Raw genomic sequence first — 16,638 nt, 5'->3', positions numbered from 1 at the left:
TGTGCTAGTTTGTTTTCTGCACTCTGTTTCTTCCCATCTGGCTCCCTGTCCGTGTCCTCCTTCGCTCCAGGATTGTCCAGTCTGGATGTAAATGCACCATGCGTGTTGGCTTGTTCTTGTGGTAATGGCTGTAAACAGGTTGCTTGTGGTGAGTTACTGGTCACAAAGGGTCTGCAAAGGCTCTGGGATCATGTGGCCTCCAGTCTGACCTTACTCAGAGGAGGATCATTGCAGGATGGACTGGTACAGGTCACTGCCCGTGTAAGTGAAAGCCAGAGGGCACACCTGGGCATGGCCTCAGGGAAGCTTCAGTGCAAAAGACCACAAAGGGTGCGTCAGAAGGCGAGGGAACGCAGCGGGGTTCTCGATGAGTGCCCTCTGAAATTCCCCAGGCTGGGGTTTTGCTGGTGACATTGCCACCAAGTCCAGGAGTGATGTATTTATTTTTCTCCCCGGATGGTGCACAATGCCACAGCAGAGGCCCAAGGCAACCAGGTAAAAGCCCAGCAAATGAAGGTCAGTAGCCTCACCTATGCCACACTGTCCGGCCCGGCCTGGGCCTGCTGGAAGCACTGTGACTCATCAGATGCGAACAATACTCAAGAAACAGCTACAGGATCCTGCAGAGGCTGGAGGAGGAAACCGATCCAGTAAGTATTGCATGCCCAATTGCACAATCGTTTCGCAGCAGGGTTTTAAACTCCTTTTTCTGGGTTGGAGCGTCCTGGCGCAGGTAGCAGCCTTCCCCTCGCCGTTCAGCTCGGAGCAGGCACGTGTCTTTATAAGCTGCGGGCTCCTCATCCACACGTATGTGCTCTCACCGGCCACCTCCAAACTTCTGTGCTTCAGCTCTGACCCCTGCGTGTCTTCTTTTCTCTTACCACCTCAGCTGGAGAATAACAGCCTTACAGTTGGCACTCCTTCCCTGCCATCCCCCAAATTCTTGCACATCCAACCCAGTAAATTCGGCTCGTTCACTCAGCTAACCTTGCCTAGTTGTCAGTCCTGGTTTGCTGAAGGACTTGTTGGAAGCTTTGCTGTCTCAGCTTCCTTGTACCTCCAATTCTCCTTCCCATGTTACCTACACTCCCTACCCTCTGTGTAAGAGCCCCATCCCATGAGGAGTGGCATGAAGTCCTCTTTGCCCAGGTCTCCATCCTGTATCTACCTTGCCCTGGTTGTTGCCTGGAGGGGTCTAGAAGGACCAGAGGGGTGACCCCACTGTCGGTGCTGACATACCTGGGAGCACGCTGCCCTCTCCCTGCCTTCCCTGGGGAGCTTGGCTGTGTGGGGAAGGCACAAAGCTAGACGTGGCGAGGAGCAAAGCCACGCCAGCTGAGCCAGGGCACAGCTTGCCTCCATGCTCTCCAGCATCCTGGCCCCTCACATGGGTGGAAGGAGAGAGGACTGAGGGGCTGGAGGGGAGCTTGTTTTGGGGGGAGGCACAGTCATAGAGGATGGGTGATGTTACATGGGACTCGTGTTGCCTCCTGCTGTCTGCGCCCCTCACCTCTGCCCATGCGAGCTGCCCTTCAGTTCTAAGCGTGGGTCTGACCTCCTCCTAGTCAGTGCCATCTGTGACGATCTGTGCCGGTGACATGGGGATTATTAGATTTCTCTCTTCAGTACCAGACCCCACAAATACAAGAGCTCTTGATCACGGTTTTTGGTGCTTGTGCATTTTTCATATCGTGTGGTTTTCTTTCTCTTGCTCCTGCCCCCCAACCTACTGAAATGGCATCCTCCTCCTCAGGCTGATGTTGAAGCTTTAACAATTCATTTCTTTGCTGTGCCAAGTCCCAAACACGAGTTGCGCTTCTCTGCCTCTTTCCTCAGCTGATTTGATCTCCTCTCATTTCCTCCTCACTAATCACAGCCTTCCCCAGCTTTGGTTATGCTGCCCCCCTGCTCCAGACCTTAGTCATGCTCAGAGTGTTTATAAATCTTAATGCAGCCTCAAATCTAAAGCCACGCTGTCGCTGAGTTTCATTAGCGTGCTGAGGGTGAAGCGCCCGAGGAATTTCAAACTGCTTTGCTTTTCTAAAACCTTATTTAGCATAGTGGGCTTGTGGAAATGTAACAACCAGGACAGATTTCTCTTAATTTTGCACTGTGCTTTACAGTAACTTGTAGGAACCACAAAAAAAGAGTGTGTGGGAGGGGGGGGTTGACACAAATATGGCAAGGTAAAGGAGTTCCTTTTTTTTTTTTTTTTCCTTCTAGGAAATGTTCATTTATCTTGTTAGCAGGTAACCTTGTAGTGCATTATCCCTCTTTGCCTGTTGTCTTTATAAATGAGGCCCTTGCACTTCCCAGGAATTTGCCAGGGAGTGATACCCTTCAGCATAAGGACAGTTAGTTGCACGTTTGCACAGTTACAAATAAAATGCCAACTGTCTTTTTTTCTATACAAATAATAATAAAAAATCAGAACTTTACATTCAAATGCCTATGCAGCAGTGGCTGACCATTTCAAGTTTTGAAACAATAGCAACCAACTTAACCCATTCTGCATGCCCCAGGAAAAAAAAACAAAACAGCATATGTAGTATGTGGAGGTAATTTGGAAAGCATCTTGCAGGTTTGAAGGGAACACGGTGAAAAGAAAAGCTAGGGGGAAAAGAGTTTGGATGTGGTCGAGAGGGAAGAAACCAGTCAGCATTACTGAAGTAGCTTGTAATAAGTGGGGTGAGTGGTAACTTTATTTTTTTCTGATTTCTCTTAGCACGTAAAAAGCTGCAGCCCATGTGAAGAGGGGAGTTATTAGCTAAAAGATAGATCCACCTTTCATTTATCTTCTGAAATCTGATGGCTGAACCTTGAAATTGTCAGCTCAGCGGGAGGTGGCAAAGGCAGAATGGTGAAAGGAGGGTTTCCTGGAGAACTCCTGGAAGACTGAAATGGATTGTGCAGTTCTGGAAGGGGACAAGACACAGGCAATACAAAGGTGCTAAACATAAACAGTTGTAGCAAAACACTGACCAAGCATTTCACATCTACCTCCAGCACCCAGCAAAGCATAGATGATGCTCCATAAGGAGACCACTATGCTAGCTGAGTTAATTAGGAGTGTTTCCTGACAGTATTTGGGATCTCACTCCTTTCACAACCTACTGTTTTTAAGGGTTTTTATTATTATTATTGAAAAAGTACCATCAGCGAAATCAGTAAATAAATCCCTTTTCTGAACACCTGTCTGAAACACGAACTGAGTACATGACTAATGTAAAGCTCACCCTGTCACAACATTTTAAAAATAAAATTAAAGTAAAACATACCTTTTTGATGGCAAATTTTTCACTAGTTTACAGCTACTTTCCCGCAGCAGGAAAGGAGCTCAGGCGTCTTGTTGGACAGCTCGTTAGAGGAATGTACTCTGGGACTCGCGAAAGCATCTCCACTTCATGTTTCCATCTGCCCTCCAGGATTTTTTCCCATAACGTGCGTGAAACATTGCTGCATACCATACAGTCATAAGACTGTTTTTATTCCATCCTTTTTGTCACCGTCTTCCTTCCACCTTTCTGGAAGCCTGCCCTGCTGGCAGCCTGCAGCTGTTCAAGGCAAAGTCATGTGTGTGTGTTTCTACTGTCACTTCACGTAGGCTCGGAAATCAGGGAAGCTGAACTAAGTTGCTTTAAAAAAAAAAAATAGAGAACTCTTGACTACAACAGTGTCTTGGATTGTGGAGAGCAAAAGCGACTTTGCAGGATGCAGATTTTTCACCACAGACCGCCTAATATTAGTACTGGTGAATGCTTACTGTGATAAACTGTGTCTGGCAGGACTGTGAGGGAATACTCTGTCTAGATGAAGTCCTAAATCTGTGTGTTTGGGAGGCAGAGATGGGGATCAAGCAGGGAAGAGGTCTGTCTCTCGCCACCTGCTTCTGTGCCAGGGAGCAGCCCTATCCCTCCAGAGCTGTACGTGACCTCCTGCGCATTGACGGGCCGTGGAGCAACCTCCTCACGCTGCTGTGAGCCTTCCTGGCTTGGTTGCCCTGCCAGTAACGAGCTGATTATCTGGTGATTAATGGCAAAACTGTTTGGTGACTACATGCTGATGACATTTCATCAGACTGATAGGAGCTCCCAGATTAGTCTTCTAGCTCCAGGGCAGGCTCTGTATGGACTTTTTGGGAAGTTCTGCCTTTGCTGCCTGAAACTAGCAGTTGCTGTCAGTCTCCTGATCCCAAAAGTTGCTCTCCAGGTGGCTGCTCTGGATACTAACTGCCTGGCTTTACCTCCCTCTGCTTCGCTCAGTCGTCTAGGTCTAAATTACACATGAGTGCTTTTAATTGTTCAGCAATCTGGCGTCACATCTCAATTCTTAGAGATTCAGGTATGCACCCCAAAGCACGTTGCATGACAAACTGCAGCAGAGCACTGTGAACCAACTGCTCAGCACACCAAATGGGAAATGGGAACGAATGCAGGGCTATGTCTTTACCTCATTAGCAAGGATGCTCTCTTAACAGCATGCAAGCACTCTGTGGGTTCTGCATAAGCAGAGCAGGCTGGTTGTGTGTATGCTAACAGCATTGCGTAGATGAAGCTGGTTTGTATGAACCGAATCAAAAATACCTGCAGTGCCTGCGCTGCACAGGTTGCAAAAGGCTCACTGACAACAGCTTTGAGGCAGACAACTGACCAGTTTGAAGAGGGATTTGCTTTGTTGCTGCATATTGTCCCTTGCTCCATGCTCTTTTAAGTCATTCACGTGCACGTGGCATTAGGCCATCGCCTGAGATGTCAAGCAGCAGAACCCATTGAATCTCTCAATATAAGTCTTGTTTCTACCTAAAGTATTCTGCATCTTTACTTATCCTTTCCTCAGGCTTTTGTGTTTTAGCTCATAAGGTTGTATGATACAGTCACACAGCATCAGAGCTATAGCAACAGTAGCAAAGGCCATCTTGACTATCTGTGACACTTTTTATTTAATGTAAGGCTGTGGTGATCTATGAAGTTATTTTCTTTTCAGATAGAGCAGCAGTTCGTTGCCTGTCGGGTGTATTGGAGGATTTGCTGCTGCTTAGAAATTGAGCACTCTTTTTCATACTTTTTGTTTTACTTTGGGGGCTGGGAAAAGATGCAGATGAGATGGGGGCAGTCGTGCTCAATGTTTTAATTGAAATAGCACCGTTAAATCATATAAAAATCTGAGGTTATTAAAAAAAAAAAAAAAAAAAAAGAAGAAGAAGAAAAAGCACTGCTAAGCTTTTTCTGTCACAGTTTTGAGCCCCAGCCCCTGTTGTTCAGGCTGTGTGAGTAAGGACAGGACTGGGTTTCTGCTGTGTTCTTTGGGCTGCTGCATAACACACCATGTAAACTCAGGATGTGGCATAGGTACTGGGGGGAGATGACCCTTCTCTCAGTCACTTTATTTCTCTGTTAGGAGTTGTCTGTCCCACATGTGAGCTTCCTAACCATCTATGCTAACCTCATGAGGCAAATCTAACTCTCCTGTGAATGGTCTCTCCCTATTGCAGTCACTTCAGCTTCTGTATGGTATTGCAATTTTTCAAACACTTCCTCCCACCACCTTGCCCCTCTTGAGCCTGTGTTAGTGAGATAGGTGTTTTTTTTCCCTCAGCAGGCAAAAATTGTGGTGGGTTAGAGGATTTCTCCAAGCCCAAATGATGAATCACTGGTTGGATTGTTGTAGTCCAATGTTTTCTGACTTTCTAGCCCATGCTTATTTTACAGACTTTGCTATTTAAAACCTGTCCCTGCCTTCTGGCACCCTGTTAATTTCTCCAGTACAGCCAGTTCCTTTGTGCTGTCTGCATAGCAGACCTTCAAGTGAAATTGCTGAGCTCTTTGGTAAGTTTTACATTTTCAGCTTAAATGATGAGCACAGCACAAAGTAGCGTGACTGGTGGCTGCTTTTTTTCTGTGCTGTTCCAGTTTGGTCTGTCTCTCTCCGGCTGAGCCGGACAAGATCTAGCTGCACAAGATTATGCTGTATGGTAATAGATGTGAGTGGAGTTTGTTTTCAGTTCACCAGTGTCATTGTGAATTCCACCTGGCAGACCACAGTAGCAGGAACCCTTTTACTTGACAGATTATAGAAACTGTTCTGACTCTCAGAAAAGTAAAGCTTTTAAATTTCTGTCTATCTGGTTATGCTCTGCAACCTAATTATGTTGTTTAAATGGTATATCCTAAAGTATGCAGGTTTAGAAAAAAATTCTGAAAGGTAAGGATGTAAAACAGTTTTGGGGGTGGTCTGAGACAAGCAGGCCTGCAGCAGGTTAATCTAAAATTTCCATCAGTCAATTTTGATAGAAGCTACAATAAAGCATAGAATCGGTGGCCATCTGGGTAGGTATAATTGAGAAGAGTCAAAAACTCTTAGGGTCCTGTTTTAAGGTCCTGTTAGAGTTATTTGGAGGTATCAGTGAGAATTAAAGATGTTCTGGTTCAAAACTCCCAAGTAAACTATATCAAAGGCTTTTTAAGGCAACTAAGGAGCTATAATGCAGGAGGGAGTGTCTTTAGGTCTCTGCACAGATAAATGACGTATTAAAGGTAGGATCAAAGGGTAGAAGTAAAAAGTCAATTCTCAATTAAAGGAGTGTCCCACTTAGATTCCACAGAGATCTGTGCTGTTCATCACACTCATAAATGGTGTAAGTTAGGGGATGAGCAAGTGGGTGAGCAAGTTTACTATGGAGAAGGGAGCCAGCCGTGAAGAACAGTAGAAGGACAAGAAAAAGAGCATACAAAGCTAAAGGAGAAGGCTGCTCCTGAGCCTTCAAAAGGTTCTCCATAAAATTGGTAGCGGAGAGACCTGTGGGACGACTTCTCCAAAGTATGCTGTGGATATTAGAAAGGGATGTGGTTTCTAAGGGGAGCCTGAACTACTGCTTGGAAGAATGATGTGCTGAAAGTTGCTAAATTAACAGAAACTATGTAATGGTTCAGGAGGCCCCTGACATGAAAATAGTTGCAGGTCAGAAGAGTATTGGTAAGAAATGTCATGCAGTTGTGACCTGTTCTGTTCTTTTGGCTATTACTGGAACAGAATATTGGGCTAGGTGTACCATTAACCTGTCCCACACACTTAGTCTCATCTTCTTATATCTAAGAATATCTTGTTTTACTCTTGGGACAAAGGAAAATAGTGTTTCATATGGACATCAATTAATTCTTAATTGTTTTAGTGTAGGATTTCAGGCACATTTCCTATCTGTGTTTGCTTGTACATATGCAGAATTTGCCTTTGATTAGGGTTTATTATAAAAATGCCATATTCCTATGTGCAGATTATGTAGTTTCCAATGTTTGCTTTCACATAAGCATCATCAGCATCATCAAGGTAGATCGTTCCTGGTAGTTTTTGGTGTGCGTTTTGTATGTGTGTGTGTTTTAACTCCAAAATACGTAAAAGTACTTTTGCAGGTTTTAAACATTCTAAAAATAATTATAGCATCAACATTTTTTATGTCACAGTCTTTCCAGAATTTTTAGAGAAACTTCTATGCAGTGCCATGGAGATTCTTAAAAAGCCCATAAAACCACAAGCATCAGATGGGTTAAACTCTAGGCAGCTCTTCGGAATCCTTTGGAACATTTAGTAACCAAAACTGAGCTCTCAAGATTTAAAGTGGACCTAAGTAATTTAAAATATGGAAAGCCCACAAAGAGATGCTGGTTAGCATTCTGAAATTCTGTTTTGTTTTGTTTTTAAATTACAGACTATTAAGTCATGATAAAATAAACTTTGGTGAATTTGTTTTCTACTTTTCCAGAAACTTAAGAAGAAAAAAAAAAAGACAAGCATGATAGGATTTTTTATATATTATGAAAAAAAGTTTTTTAATACTCTTTCTAGCATGTTATGAGTTATTTTCTAAAATTAAAAAACTGATTGTCCGTATTTCGTGACTGTAGTACAGATTTTTAAGAGTTGCAGATTGTTTCATGATCAGGAAAAAAGTGCTGTATGTAGTAGTCAAATCTAGATGAATGCTGTCTTCATATAGTGGCCATTGTTCCACAGCAATTTAGATTTTTTCCCCCAGATGTTTCCTTTATTAAGTTAGAAAAAAAAAAAAAGTATATTTAACAAATGTTTACTAGTGGGATCTGTTTGTTTATTCACAGAAACATGAAGTGGGTCTGGGCATCTTAGTGAGCACATTTGTTCCTCTTGCCTACCCATCTTTCACACTAGTTTGAAAGGATATGCTTGTTTATCCCCACTCAATTTTATGCAGTTTCAGCAAATTTCTCTATTTTGTGGATGTGTTTCAAGGAAAAAAAAAAAAGAAAAAAGACTTTGTTGAAGTTTTGAATTTGATGAAGTATCTTAATTCTTGTATTTTTCTGCCTTGTGCATAGTACACTTTGCAGCATGATCTTTGTTGCACACACGCTAGGTATTAGCAGTGTGCTGTCCCTAACGTTAGACTGTGATGGTTGCCTGGTGTTAGTTTCAGTGCTCATGTTAATTCCTTATGTTTTAGCTGTTAGGCCGTTTCCCTGGGGGTGAAGTCTTCTGTATTGTTATCTCTAAGTCATTCTCATGCTTATACCCAGGATCACTGGGTAGGTATTTTCATTATTTTTCCCACATCATTTCATTTTCCTGCAGTAGCTTTAATGGTCAGTTCTCCTGGTGCATGCTTGGGTTTTGTCTTGTTGTACCGCAGCTCATGCCTGCTCTCACTGCTGTCCCACCACGAAGGACCATGCATACAGTAGACTAGAATTTGCTTCTGTGGAAAAGGGTTTTTCTGAACTTGGTTTCCTGCTGTGGGGAGAAGTTCAAGATAAGATAAATATGGCTGTGTATATATATTAAAAAAAACAACAACAACTTATCAGTTCTTTTGTGAGTAGTTCGCATATGTGTGTGTGCTCCCTTTATGTGAAGTGCTGTTGTACAATAGGGCCAATGTCTACATCTGTGAGCAATTATTTATGATATCTTGTCCAAAACTGTAAAATGCCAAGTTTGATGGCATCGAGACCCACCTGTCAGTGCCGTTTTGCCAACCCTGAGGGCCTCTGGGTGGATCCCTTGGACTTTTCACTTCTTTCCGTAGGCTTGTGAGAGAACAGCAGCTGTAAAAACCTCAACCAGTTCTCTGTTACTACAAGGTAATGTACCTGTTGGCTCTCTTCTTCTCGCTGCATCCCGTACAAAAGGCCACGATGGCTGAAGGCAGGGCTCTGGGGGTTTGAAAGCTGTCCCTCCTGCCATTTGGCAGTGCCGTGTTTATAGACCGTCGTGCCAGGTGTCTTCTTTGCTTAGGGGGGAAGCATGTGCGTACATGTTGTTTGCTGTTCAAATCTCTTCCAAATTACACAATAAAGCAAGCAGAAAATTAAATGAAGTATCATTTTGTGGAAATGCAGAAATGAGCCTCTCCTGGCCTCGGTAAGCTCCCTGGTTAAAGCACCTTCTGGATGTCAGTCTCACTGGAGCAAACTGGGGAGAATCTTCCTACCAGTGACGGGATTGTCCTTCTAAACATGGGTGCCAAAGGTGAGCAGGCTTTACTGGCTGTTTCCTTTAAAAAGTGACAATATAATGTTCAAATAAATGTGTATCAGATCACCTGCCAAGAATGAAGAGTGTCTCAGACCCTTGCTTCTGTCAGAAGACGGATTTTAATTCAACACCAAGAAAGGCACCCCTGAAGTCATCAATACTTCAGCATCTTTGCCAGTTAAGATTTGCCAGATTTTTCTTACCTGCCTGACTGTTTCCTTTGGTGGGATCAACTTTTCCAGCTGAGACCCTCCCTTACTGAATGATCACTCTCAGTAAGAGGTACCTCTTGGTTGGACCAAGAGTTCAACCTCGGTTGAACCAGGTTGGGGGCTGACTTGCTACCTACATCTGCTTTAAGACAAGTCTCCTGCAAAAGTCAAGCGTCTTTCTACCAAGTCAGATGGACTGAGACCTACCGCTTGCCCTGAGGTCAAAGCAAGCGTGCAGCAGGCGTGGTGACCCTTGATGATCCAGAAGGATGGCGGAGCCTTGCAGGCCTGTAGGTCCCAGCGTGCTGTCCTGGAGCACTGCAAGCACTTTGCCACTTGTGCCTACACCCCCTTGTGTGGCCTAGCAGAGAGTTTGATGCAAGGAGGGTTAAATCCACACCTTTGATATTGGATGTGTTTGATGGCGTTGGCTGAGACAAGCAGTCCTGGTGAGGAGTTTTGTAGTTCAGTTCTGCTGCTCAGTAGTGGAGGTGCTGTCTGACTGCTGTCTTGGCTCTTCTGCACCAAAGGAAGTGGCTGCATCGACCACTGGATGCTTCCTCAGCTCTGCTCCCCCTGCTATCCCTTACCACTGCCATCGCCTGACTGGTCGGTGTGCCAGAGCAGGTTTCCTCAGTCAATATTTTTGCTCCTCTTCCAGTACTTAACGAAAAGAAGAAAAGTGGCTTCTTATGCTACAGTAACTGTGGTTCTTCCAGACATGTTCTCCACAGAGGCACCACAAGCGATCTGTCCTTCACTCTGAAGGAATCTTTTTACTCCTTAGTAACAAATCTGAGGGAGGTCAGACTGGGCCATCCTAAACTTGGTAATGGTTTTCTCCATCGCCATCCTTAGCAGCAGCATCACCTGTCTTCCTTGGCTACACGTATTCATCCTCCATCTTCCCAAACTGGGATGTCTGTCCGTGTTTCAGCTTTCCTGCCCTCAAACCACACTCCCAGCTAGGCCATCGACCTCCAGCCACATATTTCCCTCTCCTTGACAAGCTAGGGCCTGACTCCTTCATCAGCCACCGCAAACCTTGCCAGCCTCCTCTCATCCAGCATCCAAACTCCTGAGACAGGACTGGGGCTGACAGGGCTGCAGCAGACACTGTTTCCACCCAGGAGCAGATGCAGAAGCTGGAGGTGGCCACTTCTCAAAGCAGCGTGTTGGTGGCAGTGTGTACAGAGTGGCTCTTAGCCCACAGCGTGAGTGGAAAGCAGAGTCTGGAGATGCTCTTGCTGCACACCACGCTGGGTGTTGTAAGGACGTGCACAGCACAGTTTGGCAGTCTTTTGCCTTACACCACTGACGGTAACAGTCGTAAGGGTTGACAGGCACAGCCTGGATGGACATTATTGTCTGCAGAGAACCTGGTCCTGTTCACGTGAGTACTTGCTCACCTGGGATCTGTGCGGACAGCACTTAAAGAATCACAGTTTCCATAGGGTAAGTAACCACTTTTCATTTTGTTTCCTTAAATAAATATTTAAAACCCAAGATGACTCTGTAATGCTGTTGACTATTTAATTCTGTCATTATTACCACTAATGTTTCTAGGACCTTTGTTCTGCTTTACAAACTGGTGAATTTCAAGAATCAAAACTTGATGCACTGCTCTATATTCAAAACGCAATGACACTTGCTGACAGATACTGTGTTCTCAATACTGTGTTCTCATTATAACTCCCTTATTTTGAAAGAAAATAACCACGACACTGACATTTTCCTTTATTGTGTTTGGACGCTCTCAACAAATGTAAGACATGCAAGCTAGGGGGAGGATTCTTGGTTGTGTTTGTTTAATGTCTTCATTATCCTTTTAGTTTACATATACAAATCATGTTTTAAAACATTTCCAAGTGCAGCTATTTTTTCAGATTCTTAAAGATGACCTGTGAATTTTGAAAAAACAAATGTCCCTCTTTTTATTTTCGAAAGCAGGAACAAGTGATTTACTTTAGTGTTTGGGGGCTTTTTTTTTTTTTTTTTTTCCCTTTGACTCCTTAGATCTGGTAAATTAAAATATTGTCTAACTGGCAATTATCTGAATGTTTGTAGGGTTGGCAAAATTAACGCCTCATGGATACTAGAAATCTGATAATTTCTAAGAATTATAATCTGATAAATTATGGAAGTCTATTTTGCTATAAATTCCCACGTGGGTTTCAGGCATGTATGTGCATGTAACAGTACATTTTGCATTGTGATGCTTCTCTGCTTCACATGAAGAATAATTTGAGCTTTAATATTCATTAAAAATTGTTCCTATCTCACCTGGTTGAGAGGAAGGCTTAGTAACACTAAGCAGTTACGAGAAGAACGATAAATCTTTGTTCAGTATTCCGCCTCAGAGATTTTCTGGCACCAAAAGCTTCTGAAGAAGGTGGTCTGAAAATCGGCATTATAATGGACACCTGTGGTATTCTGTGTGTAAGAGAAAGTCCTTTATCCAATAGCTGACTTGCTGCCATGAAGCATAGTTTTCTTATCTTGTGTTTTTGTTTGATCTCATCAAATGTGGCAGATCTTCTTGCCATTCATTCAAATATCTCCTCTTTTGTATGTATCTTGTTGAACTCCTTGACTTAATAATGGTCTTGTAGAAGTTGAGATCCTGCATTGCCCTCATCTGGATCCACTGCATTGCAATTTAGCTATATTTGTGAGGTAATGAATAAGAGTGCCTGACTTTCCTTCTTCATTCTGTTCAGTATTTTAAGTACATCAGGCATTTACCTTCCTTATCTACTTGTTCCCATTGCTCCAGTTCCCCTTGATAGGATAGTCTTCCCATGCCTCTGATGGCCTGTCCCTAAGGTCATCTGCTTTTTGCTAGAGCTCCTTCAGATGTGAGAATTCGGTACCATAAGCATTTAAGTGAAAAATGTTGAATACAGTTGAGAGAGCATTATATTCATTATATTATTTTACACTTTTTTATTATTTTTTTTAAAACTGGAAATAGTCTGTGAATACCAATAGTGAAGGGACTAAGTCCCTTAGGACTTAATTCATTAAATTTTTGTGGCTGTCTGAAATGCTGTCTGCTTATTGTGAGCTACTTTAGGAGAAACATTTGGATAATGAAGCACTTCCTTTCTGCTGTGACAGTGGGATATGTTGAGATAGGCATCACAGGGTAACTAATCTATAATGGTCTTGCTGGGAGATGGAGCAAGAAATCATCAGCATTTTCTCCCCAAAACAGAGTGATGGGGGGACCTCTGAAAGTTGCGTCTCCTCTCTTTCTTGTTAGTTGAAAACAAAGCTTCCAGTTTTGGTTTGGGTACTGGAGCTGTTTCTATCACCTGCCTGTATGTAAGAAGCCCCCTGTAAATGCTGCACGGCTGCCAGACAGCTTCAGTGGGTTGCTGTGAAGCACTTCTGCCTTTGATAGGTGTTCAAGCATGCTGGTTTGCTTACATTTGTGCTTCCCAGCAGAGGAAGCTGGGGCTGTGCAAAGCTGCATTTGGTATCAAAATAAAGAAAACTTGAACAGAGAGAATGGGAAATGAGACGGGGAAACTGTGTGGGGGGCAATATTGTGTTGTTCCAGGGCTCCTACCAGATACCTTCAGCCGAATAGGTCACATAGGGTACGTGCACTATACAGGGCTTTGCCCTTGCATACCTGGAGGATTTGGAGGGGATAAACCTCTCCACTAAAATTAGGCATTGGGCATGTTTTCAGTATATACCTGTGTCATCCAAGAGGCCTTCTGGCAAGAAAAGGAAGATGTACTGCAATTTTAAAAAGGATGGTGGCAGGGAAAAGGGGGATGTAAGGGAAATTCCAGAAAGGCCCTCTGGATTTGCTCAGGCACACCTAGACTTGCCCTCTAGTGGGATTTACCTGTAGCGCGTACATCATTAGGATGCTTTATTATTTTTTTAAATTAATTTTATTTTCCTTTGCAGGTCACCTTTTAAGCTGCTATTTCCTGTATAATTAAGCAGAATGAAGGCATTAGGTTCTAGTAAAGTTGGGCCTAATCCAGAAATCTTCTCTTATTCAGTCCTTTCTGAGTAAGAAACTCAAGTCTGGGCCCAGCGTTTTACATGTTTCACTGCTATTTCTAAATTATTTGTGGTCTGTGGATTTCTTGGTTTGTTTTAACTTTATTGAAAACTCCTCTGCTTTTGTCTAATTTTATTTATTTATTTTTTACTGTCCAGCGTAGAGTTAGTTGAAATGATGTAAGTATGCTGGAAATTGAAGTGCATTAATTGCTACTGATAATGCAAGAGCAATTGATTCATACAGTTTATAATTAACAGTACTTAATGTTCTGTGCATGGGTTGGCTCTTTCCCTTTTAACTTTTCCTTTCTGATCCTTTTCAACCCCCAGTCTTACCACATCCCAGACTTTCTGAATATGCTGGTTTCACTAGAGTCTAGTCCATTCTTCCTTTTGTTTTTCAGACCAGTAAAAATGGGAAGTACTGGATTCTGGTTTCCTCCAAGAAGAGTCAGCGGAACTGGTTAAGACCAAAATCTGAGGACTTTAGTGGGCAAACATCAGGTGTGCATTGAACAGAGGCTGCTTTATTCCTGTTTTAAGTATATGCTTCTTTAAAAATAGTATGATATATGAGCTTTTGTGTAATGTGTTTGTTATATTTGATACTGCATATAATCACTCATCCTGCAGTTGTGAAAGCACCAATAAGAATGAGGATTTTAAGTGATATTGTGTTGAGACACAGACAGGCAATATTACTCATAAAATTCTTTCAGCTGGTCTTTGGAAAGTGTAATATTTGAGGATCAGTGTTTTTTTAAGTTTTATCTCCATTGCTCAGTCTATATATCCACAAGAAAAAAAAAATGAAAGTGGTTATTTGCTATTCAGAAATCAATACTGAAGTTCTTAATTGCCTCATCTGTTGAGAAATGATACTGAGATAATAGTACTTACATGGTTTTTTTTAATAAAACACTGTCATTGCCAAAGATTGAATCCATACTATATTTGTTCTAATAATGCATTTTAAGGACACTTAAACACAGTTCAAAGTCAGCTTAATTAGTTTTGATCATAAAGAAACAAAACTTGAATTCGTCATCCATATGAATGTGCTGAGTTGCATCTGGTTCAGCAACTAGATCACCTGAAATTTTGGAGAAGATGAAAGTAACATAATATTGGCCTGAATATAGGATGGCCTCAAGCCTGAGATGTGATCCTTGCATTTAGAACAGGAGTGAGAAGCTGGCGGTTGTTTAAATTAACAGCTAAACTCCGTATGCTGTTCCACAACAAACGCTGCTTTTGGCTTCGCGTCAGACCCTGCGCATCGCCCGTCTGCATGGCCTGCTATGCTGTGTCTCTCAAGTTCAACATGCATTCAGCTCCCCACCTGCCCCTCAGCATTACCAGACTACCTTGTCCTCTTGTCCATAGATGTTCCTACCCCCATGAAGTGCTCCCCACAACTGTCTGCCCACCCCCCTACTGTTGTCCACTGACCCGTCTCAACCCAGTATCGCCCTGCCTGCATCCCGCCAGCTGTGCCTGCTTCTCCTCTTGTCATCCGCTTGGCATGGAAGCCACTTGCTGCTGTGACCCAGCATGGTCAAATTAATCACGCTCTCATACAGCAAGCACTAGAGGTAGTTCCTTTGCTCTTTGTCACTAACACTGCCTGTAGCTCAGGCTAGGTGGGGATTTGGCTGGGAGGCACTAGGTGGTAGCACTGCTTCCCCACAGAGAGGCAGTAGGTGTTTCAGGACACTCTGGGAACCAGGTCTCATAGGTGCCCACGAGGCATGGGTATGCTGTATGTAAACATAGAGGGGGCTGGATTTTTTTTCTCCCTCAGAACTTCAGTTGTCAGGAAAAAACAGGCTAAAATGAGATTTCATTCTATCTTCAGGCCAATGTGCATAGAAGACCGGTGTATTTGTTTATGGAAGGCACAATAAATTTTATTACCAGATTCTCATTAAAGTGTATACTGAAAAATCTTTCAACCTATAAACTTATCACAACCTTGATGTGAATGAGATCCTCCTCTTGAATACATTGGCAGCTCCACTGAAGTGTTTGGAATTGGTTTTCGTTTACTTTTGTTACAGAAGTACTTTGGTCTCAAGTCTCCAAACAACTGTAATTTTTTTCACTTATAAACAAGAATGTCACTTATGAGACAGAAACTGAAATTAAGCTGATTCTTTGAAGACCTGTGCACATTCCCACTCGTGGAATTGTTGTCCGCACGCTTCGTCCCATGAGTGGGAATGGGCCAGAGACAAATCTGAAATAATAAGAGTCCTTAAAGAAACACCTTTTCTGTTGTTGGGTATCTTTAAAGAGGCTAGTGGTTCCATGTAAAATTTGGGGGAGGAAAGGTGGTCTTACAAAACTTCTTGCTTTAAGAGTATAGTATAGCTTAATCTGCTATTCAAAGACTGTAGGGTTGAAAGGTAGCAGGTTTCCATCTTGCTCTGCCAGTGTTTCTCTCCTCTTACAAAGACAAGAGAGAAGTTACGGGGAGGAGGGAGGAAGAGGCATAGACAAAGACATACTCTGTATATGCGTTTCAAATGGAAATCTCGAATCTGAAGCATTCTTAAAAATGCACATGCAGATATTAAAGAGGCACACCCCCTTCTCCCCCTCCTGTCACCCCACCCCTCATGTCCTGTCCTGCCGCGTCCTGACATAAACACAGGCTTTCCTTCCTCCCCGCTTTCTTCCAGCGCCACGCTGGGGCTATGGCAGGGACCTCCGAGCTACCAAGCCTCCCCTGGCTGCCAGCTGGGATGCGTTTGTTGTGCTTATTGGGGAGGTGGCACCAGGCCGGAGCAGCTGCTGCCTGGTGCTCCCTGCCTGACTCCTGGCCGCCCTGCTCCACCTGTCCCAACAGCTGCCGGCTTCCCCAGCCCTGCTGCCAGGGGACAGGGGTGGC

The 16,638-nt window shown here is 43.4% G+C and overlaps 1 protein-coding gene across 3 annotated transcripts in view; it reads left to right on the top strand.

Moving 5' to 3' along the window:
- The window catches only part of PLAG1 (PLAG1 zinc finger), a 45,681-nt gene that overhangs the window by 25,377 nt on the left and 3,666 nt on the right, over nucleotides 1-16,638 (top strand). For 2 of the 3 annotated variants that reach the window (XM_032182000.1, XM_032181998.1), the window contains exon 2: nucleotides 14,150-14,249. The gene's annotated coding sequence lies outside the window, so the exon portion shown is untranslated. Of the gene's footprint in view, nucleotides 1-2,543; nucleotides 2,948-14,149; nucleotides 14,250-16,638 lie in introns of those variants that run through there. The other variant, XM_032181999.1, reaches the window with a different exon arrangement.

This window comes from Aythya fuligula, chromosome 2, assembly GCF_009819795.1.
Source record: "Aythya fuligula isolate bAytFul2 chromosome 2, bAytFul2.pri, whole genome shotgun sequence".
NCBI classification, from domain to species: domain Eukaryota; kingdom Metazoa; phylum Chordata; class Aves; order Anseriformes; family Anatidae; genus Aythya; species Aythya fuligula.
The sequence above is the reverse complement of the archived record's forward strand: the minus strand, read 5'-3'. Positions and strand labels throughout refer to the sequence as shown.